This window comes from Arachis hypogaea, chromosome 2 (assembly GCF_003086295.3).
Source record: "Arachis hypogaea cultivar Tifrunner chromosome 2, arahy.Tifrunner.gnm2.J5K5, whole genome shotgun sequence".
In the NCBI taxonomy this organism is placed as follows: domain Eukaryota; kingdom Viridiplantae; phylum Streptophyta; class Magnoliopsida; order Fabales; family Fabaceae; genus Arachis; species Arachis hypogaea.
The window spans coordinates 84,468,109-84,476,861 of record NC_092037.1 but is presented as its reverse complement, the minus strand read 5'-3'; the positions used below and the strand labels follow the sequence as shown (position 1 = coordinate 84,476,861).

At 33.2% G+C, this 8,753-nt stretch overlaps 1 long non-coding RNA gene across 2 annotated transcripts; it reads right to left on the bottom strand.

The window, feature by feature from the left end:
- Nucleotides 1-3,442: 3,442 nt before the first annotated feature.
- LOC140179663 (uncharacterized) lies at nucleotides 3,443-5,500 on the bottom strand. Of its 2 annotated transcripts, XR_011873419.1 has the most exons (4): nucleotides 5,260-5,478; nucleotides 4,287-4,380; nucleotides 4,083-4,159; nucleotides 3,443-3,877 (listed from the first exon to the last, which is right to left on the bottom strand). It is a non-coding gene; the product is annotated as an uncharacterized lncRNA (long non-coding RNA). The 2 variants fall into 2 exon arrangements; XR_011873420.1 differs by lacking the exon at nucleotides 4,287-4,380 and having other exon boundaries at nucleotides 5,260-5,500.
- Nucleotides 5,501-8,753: the final 3,253 nt, after the last annotated feature.

Below are 8,753 nucleotides of genomic sequence, written 5' to 3'. Positions count from 1 at the left end.
TTTCCCCATCTCATACCCGGAGCAAGTGGACAACGCCACTGCCTACTACCCGGGGTCACGCATAACATTCCACATTTGATCATTAATCATACACATATACATACTTAGCCCTGACTCAATTCTTATTGCAGCGATCCGGCTCATGGCATAACCCATAACAAGCCAATAATTACCATCAAATACAGCCTTTTGGCTCACAGTATACACTGCATTTCTATCATCACCCTCAGCAACTCATACAGTCATTATTAATCATAACTCATCATTAATCTCACTTGCTTCATCCACAAGTGATCACATGTCCTAGCCTCTTTTCATTACTAGGCATACTATAAGGATTTAGGACATAGAGGGTGAGAATGGAGACTTAGAAGTCTATAATTTGGCTTTAACAACTCAAACATCAACCTTGGGGTGAAACAGGGTCACGCGTACGTGTCCCCCACGCGCACGCGTGGAACGCCAAAAAGTCCATCGACGCGTACACGTCGCCCATGCGCACGCGTGGATGAAAGAAAAGCCAAATGACGCGTACACGTCAGTCATGCGTACACGTGGGTGCGTTTTGTGCCCCACGCACAAAGTCAGCACGCTTTTCGCATAACTCTCGGGAATTTGGCTGGGCAATTGGTGCAGCGCATCGACGCGTACGCGTGGGCCATGCACACGCGTAGATTGTTCATTTTCGAAAATGACGCGTGCGCGTCAGCTACGCCTACGCGTGAGTGAGCGTTCTGCCAAAAATTTTACTGAGTTAAAAAGCAGCAGAATTCACTGTTTCAAACCCCAAACTTCCAACACACATAACTTCTTCTACAAAACTCCTTTTTAAACTATTTCTAAACCGTTGGAAAGATCATTGAATAAACTTCTGTAAAAATCAATTTTTAAGACTTCCAAACTCCGTGGACCGAGATACGGCCCGCCAAAGTTGGTCAAAAATCAGTTTTTGCCCAAACATAGAAATCATCAATTTTTCCAATGTTCCCAAGCCAAATTCGTTTTCACTCATCCAAATAACCACAACCCAATCACATCCATATATTTACACTCAACCAAAACTAAACCTACCTCATCTATACCATTTCACCCAAAACCATCAAATTCCACTCTTAAATTCCTCAAACCATATTATTCAATAACCAAACCAATCATTCACACATTCAATGTCTAGAATCCATCCAATCACTCATGTCATCATGCAACATACATGTTACCTTACTTACCTCTTCCTGGCCTCCGGCCTAAAATTCACGACCTCCGGCCCAAATTCACAATTTAAATGCATATTCCACAAATCAATACTCATTATCCAATTCTTCAAATTCTCAATACACCAAACATATAAGGCCATGCAATCCTCAACTCAATCATTAATTTAAAATACATATCAATTATGCATATTAGCACTAACCATTTACACAATCCAAACTTAATCCTAGGGGCATCTAGCCTAGGAATTCTCATTATACCACACAGTACTTAAATGAAACTTAAATCGTACCTCATACTAGAGCACTCCTAAATATCCAAAATCACAAGATTTTCTCAAAACCCAAACCAAATTCGAAATATAAGAGAAAAACAAAAATTGGGCAGAGTACAGTGGATTACTTACCACAAAACTTAGATAGAATTGTAGAGGATGAGAAGAGCAATGTGTGACCATAAACAGCTCGCCAATCAAAGTTTCGTAACACAAGTTATGGTGGTTTGAAGATCAAAGAGAGTTAGGTTTTCTCTCTTCTCTTCTCTCTTCCCAAATCAGCGCCCCTCTTCTTATTTTTAGGGTAAAATGAGCCGAAATGCTCATAACTAATATTTATATATGTTGGGTCTTTGGCCCACTTAGGCCCGGTTCACTTATTTTTGTCCGTTGGCCCAATTTTGGGCCAAAACCTTTAAGATTAGCGCTCAAAATCGCACTTTAAATATTTCTACTTTTCCTAATTATAATTCTTCATTTCTTAACCTTATTTACTTATAATAAATTTTCTCAACTGCAGTACTAGACATATTCCAACCGGTACTGCCGGTCAAAAATCCAGTGCGCGTTCTTACGCCGAAAACTATGTTTTTCAACTCAGAAAAATTCACTAAATCCAAATATCATATTTAAATTACCAAATTTCGATTGCTAAATTTTTGAACCATATTCGCTCTTATTTAATTTATTATTTAATTGATTACAATTAGACCGAGTTTTACATGACACGCCCAAAGATCTTGTCAGATGACCATGGGAAGATAAAATTGAACCAATTACCAGACAACGCACAAAAGCTTTGGAATAGTTCACCCGAGCCGGTGAAGAAATTCCCGTGGAATAGAGTGTTGGACAACTTCATTCAACTCATTCTTGATCTCTTTGTGGACATAGTAAAATGCCTACTTGTACCTATGTTCATAGTTACCTCCATTAGTGAGTTATCTTACTTTGCACATGAATGGAAGCTGACTCTTGTTCCTATTCCATTTCTCTTCACAAACTACCAGACAATAACAACATTCTTCTATGAGCTCGCACTCGTCAATTAGAAAATAAAAAATAAATTCATTTTTAGTTTCATGGCTTAGTTTGAATTTAAGTAATTTATCATCTAAATTAATCTCATATTTAGTATTATTCTATATAGTTAATAAATAAAAATATGCATTAATTGCTACCAAGAGAAGAAATTTAATTCATGACAAACAACTACACTCCTCGTTCTTAATTAACAATTTATTCTTTTATTATTGGAATAATAATATAGTATCACGCTGAACTTGTATAAAGATTCCTCCTCTCCCTAGTTTCCATGCATTTCCATATATCTTTAAATTAAAGTCACATAACATTATATAAGATGATTGAGTTTAACCTCACTTAAATTAATTAGTTCCTGCCAATTGTTGATTTACTTCCTTATGCATCCCATGAATCATACATCATTAGCATGATGACTCCATAATCCATACAAATCATATATACTGGTTAGTTAGCCAATTAGGATATAGGATGTGAATTCATCTATAATTGTTAACTTATTTGCATTTGTGATGGGGTAATGCTGGACACCAAATTTTTTTTTTGGTGAAGCTGGACCACAAATTTTATAGAACCAGCCTTACATATGATGCTAAATTGAGAATTTTTGTTAGAACATAACGTGTAATTAGACAGATTAGCAGTCAATTCCTGTGAATTAGTTAAAAAATGAACACACTTCTGGCATGCACCCAACTAGAATATAAGATTATGATTTATGAATTAATAATTGGCACGATTGATAAATATTATTATTAAGTTATTTCTGAGTAATCATATAGCAGAAAATTGTTATTTTGCGTTAACGTGATATACCATTTACATTTAGAGAACTCATGCAACTCTTAACAAAAAAAATTGAATACATGCTAGGCCATTAAAAATTAGGTAGAATAACCTTACTCCTCCAACTAACCAAAGAACCTGAATTAGGACAGATATATCTATTTTAATGGTTAGGTTAATTGTAACAAAATAAAAATAAAAATAAAAAAATTGTATGTTGCATTTGCATAAATACTCATGCTTATTAATGCATTGAATATTTGAATTGCTACAAACCAGCATTGGATTGCTATCACACCTCAACATAAGATTTGGCACTACCATAAAGATGAGTTTCTTTTTCTATTCTTCTTTTGATGAAGCGGTGTACTCGGTTCCACGTTCCAAAAAAGTTACATTCGATGAAGTAGTAGATGACACAGTGCTACCAGCAGTTTGATTACTTGTTGATGGATATGGCCAAGGATTGTTAGTTTGAGGAACCCCCTCCTCTGCTAGCTTCCTCATAAGGTTTATTATAGTTGGAAGAAGCTTGATAGACAAGGATAGGAGTCCAGCTAGCTGAAAAAAGGCATATGCAAACTTGGTTAGACTCCACAAGCCATATGCATCTATATACTAAAATTTATACACTAAATGTCATATGAAATTGCACAGAATTGCTATTAGTGTGTGCAACCAAAGTCATTAGCTATATTAGATTAATGAACTTGCTACTAATTAACGGTCATTCTAGAGATGCTCACTGCACCATGGTGAAAATTACCCGCGACGTCATGTTGCACCCATAGGGATTTAGTGACAAGATATCCAATAAAAATGAGAATCAAATATAAAGGATTTCTGCCATAGAATAACAAACTTGGGTTAGACCAATTACATTACGTAGATGGAGTATAGTGGTATTTGCGTGAACACAAATTTAACAGTAACACATTATATATTTGCACATTATAAAGCTAACACTCACTTTAGAAGTGTCATAAACTCGTTAAATCCCAGAATAAGCAAGGCAACAATTACGCATGGTAGAGGTAACCAGTTGTTACCACTCTTGTTGGCCTCTTGAAATTGAAATGGAATTAGGTAATTAGCATTATAATTTTGTCATAACAGATATACCAATATAGCATAATTAAGAAAAAACCATTAAATCAACAAGTTCATCAAACAAACAAGAGCTCAGGTCTTGTCCCATTAGCTTCCCAACACATTCAAACAATGAATTAAAATTTCTTGGCAGCGCATTGTAATTCATCATGGCACACCATATATTAATGAATATAATACTCAGTATTGAAATATGAACAAATAGAGGCAGGATAATTAATTTACTAGACAATAACATTATAAATTTGTTTGCATTTTTTTTTTTGGAAAACAAAGAGTAAAATATAGCAAAGCAAACTAAAGGTAGTGATATCATAAGCATATAATTATAATTATAGTGATAATGAAAAATAATGTTATCTTATAATATTATATATCATAAAATTAGCTATGCCAAACGAGTTCAAAGCAAAGGTAGAATTTTTGCTACAAGTTTGCTAAGTATCAACTTCACTTCATTCCAATCACATAAGCTATTTATGAAAATGGGTAAATAATTGAGCAAAATGCACCTTTTTCCATGCGGATCAACTGTTGCAATTCTATTCTCTTTTTTATTGGGTGAATCTAACAATCTTTTGCTAAAATGTTCTCAATGCTAAGAGTATCATCTTTTTCCAAGTTTGAACATTACAAGACTCAAGTATAGGAAATATACCATTCTTATTAGAACAGAATCAACTCTGTACAAAATTTGTAAGAACCTCATCAATGTGAAAGGTTTATCTCCCTATCACCCCCATCCATTGATTTTCACAAATTGAAAATTCCGATTTTGTGTTTACAGAGAAGCCAATATACCTCGTGAATCAATAACAAAAAAGCTAATATACCTTAGACGATGTGAGGCAGGGCGGCGAAAGGGGGATAAGGCGGGGAACGGGCCATGACAGGATGGCATAAAGCAAGGGAGCATGCAGTGAAGACAGGTTAGGAAAGCAACCAACAAGCAAGGAGAGGGAGAAGAGGAATGGGAGAATTGATTTTTCTGGGTAGGTGAGGGTAAAGAACAAGAACAATAGATTAGGATAAAGAACAAGAACAAACACAACAGATTTGTTTGAAATTGAAATTATTTTTAAGGTTAATTGATTTTTCTTTTTAAATTATTTGATAATTTGAATTTTATTTCAGTTGTTATTGAAAAAGGGTATTTCTGTGATAGAAATAAAAAGAATTATTTAGTCATTTAAAAGAAAAATATTTTTAAAAAGATATATTTGTCTTTTTAAAATTATTAATGAAAGTATTTTTGTATATACAATAATATAATATTTTTTAAAAAATAAATAAAAAAAAAATATTGATGTAAATAAATATAATCCACCTGACAAATTTTTATTTGCCCACTTTTTATCTCGTACCGGTATATATAAATTAGTAATCGTACCGTATAGTAATATAGAAAATAAACATATAATTTTTTTATGATAAATACATAAATTTTATGACGATACAAACATAAAGATTTTAAGTTAAATACACAAATTTTTAAAGAAAAAATCGTAAAAAGAAAACACATAAATTTATTAACTATAAACATATAAATGTTTTAAGAAAAACATATGAAAAAAATACAAAAAAATGCAAAAAATAGATAATTTCTTATGATAAACAAAAACTTTTTTAAGATAAGCACAATTTTTTTTCAAAAAACATAGGAAGCAAACACAAATTTTTTTATAATAAACCCAAAAATGTTATGATGATAAATACATATTTTTTTTAAAGGCTAGGTGTTCCTACTTCCTACATAATGAAAATGATACAAAAGAAAAAATTTTAAAGGTCTTCATAATCAATTGCATTGTCTGTTTGGTTATCTCTCTTTTTGCGCCAGCAAAATTGGTACAGATAACGATAAGGACTCTCCAAGTTCCCGCAATGTTGCTATTAGCACAGATCATTTTGTAATAGATCATAATATCTCTCTCATTTTGTGGGTATAATCCCTATCTCAAAAGATATATATTAGCACGAACCGCTGCAATTAGGAGGACAAAGTGAATAGTCTGTTCCTATCCGCCAAAATAAAACAGAAAAATACTAACTCATCTTACTTTACGACTGGTTGACGAGGGACAGGTTGGCGGGCTAGTTCGCCTAAATTTTTAATAAAAAATAATAACATTAATTAAAATTAATCAAAGTGATAATTAAAAAATTAAAAACACAAAATAGACAAATTATAACACAAATTTTTTATTATTTTTTAAATTTTCAACTTCAATAAAATTGTTCACAATAGTATGCATCAAATGAATCGGGTAACTTAAGCACGTATAGGAGAATGTAAAATAAAATAAATAAAGTTAATATAAAAAAATAAAAAAGAAAGAAGTGAAAGAAATATGTTTGGAATTATATATTTGTTAATTTTTGTAATAATAATTACTCTTTCATGAAAAAAACCTTGGCTTAAACGGACCAGCTGGTCCTGTCTTACCAAAATCTATAGTTTTTTTTATTTGGAGAGTTCCAAAGTTTAGCCCGGCCTATCTTTTTAGTAGATTTCACTACAACAAAACAGCATTTTGACGACATTTTTTTAATGCTTGGTGACGGTTTTAACTGTCACTAAATGGTTTTGCGACGGCTAAAAAAAGCGTCAAAGATTTGAGCGTCGCTAGCTGGCATAGTGACGGTTTTGGACCACCGCTAGTAAGGAGTGTCGCTAAATTGTTTGTGACGGTTTTTAAATTATAAAACCGTCACTAATTTATATCACTTGTAAAAGTGTTTTTTATACTGTATTTCGCGACGTTTTGAGAACGTCGTTAAATTACTAAATCATGTGACAGTTTTTAGGCATATTTAGTGAATATTTAAACTGTCACTAGGTTACTAGTTTTTATGACAATTTTTAGACATATTTAGTGACTATTTAAACCGTCACAATATTTTTAGTGACATTTTCGATTTAAGATCGTTACTAAGTTATTTATTCCTGTGACAGCTTTTTTTCCTATATTTAGTGACTGTTTTAAACTGTCATAATCTTTCCAATCTCAAAATTTCTATTATCAAAAGTTGAATTCTCCAAAAATGATATTGTTTTTCAACAAAGCCAAATTCAATCCCCCAAGTTTTACAAAAATAGCAATAATGTATTTCAAAAGTTGAATTCTACAAGTTTTAATTACATAGTAATAATCCATATGTAAATTCAAAAAATTCCAACTTAATCCAAACTTGTAAACCTAACAATTCAATCATAAAACTCCTTTAAACGTTGGATGGCCTATGTTGTTGAGGTTCATGACTGGCAGAAGAATACGATCTTGTATGCGTCGGTGATTCAAAATCTGCAACCTACAATTGAAAATAAAAAATATATATTTTAGAAAATATTTTAGAAGGATACTTAATAAATCAACAAGTGTTATACAATAGGCTATGATTATAAACTACAATCATTTTAGAAGTTGTTGATGACGAAAATTAAGTATGCAAGTCTATAAAATTAAATATAACATATGTCCTTATCTTACCTCGGTAGGAAAATCGGTTGGCAATTGACCCTTGGTGGACGAAATTGTGATCCTCAAAGTTGGTCTCTTTGTATTTGTAAGAAATCAAAAATACCCCAAAGAGATCATGGTGTGATGAATTGGGATCTTAATAATCCCTGGTGTGATCATAACTCCGTTCAACTTAACCAGCAAGTGTACTAGGTTATCCAAATAATACCTTACGTGAGTAAGGGTCGATCCCACAGAGATTGTTGGTATGAAGCAAGCTATGGTCACCTTGTAAATCTCAGTTAAGTGGATTCATAGGGTCAAATGTAATTGGATGAAATAATAAACAGAAAATAAAAAGGGATAGAAATACTTATGTAAATCAATAGTGGGAATTTCAGATAGGCATGTGGAGATGCTGTGCTCCTCTCGAATCTCTACTTTCTTATTACATTCATCCAATCCTTCTTACTCCTTTCCATGGCAAGCTGTATGTAGGGCATCACCGTTGTCAATGGCTACATCCCATCCTCTCAGTGAAAATGGTCCTATGCTCTGTCACAGCACGGCTAATCATCTGTCGGTTCTCAATCAGGTTGGAATAGAATCCCTTGATTCTTTTGCGTCTGTCACTAATGCCCAGCCTTCAGGAGTTTGAAGCTCGTCACAGTCATTCAATCCCAGAATCCTACTCGGAATACCATAGACAAGGTTTAGACTTTCTGGATTCTCATGAATGCCGCCATCAATTCTAGCTTATACCACAAAGATTCTGTTGGGGAATCTAAGAGATATGCGCCCGGCCTATAGTAGAACGGAAGTGGTTGTCAATCACGCGCGTTCATAGGTGAGAATGATGATGAGTG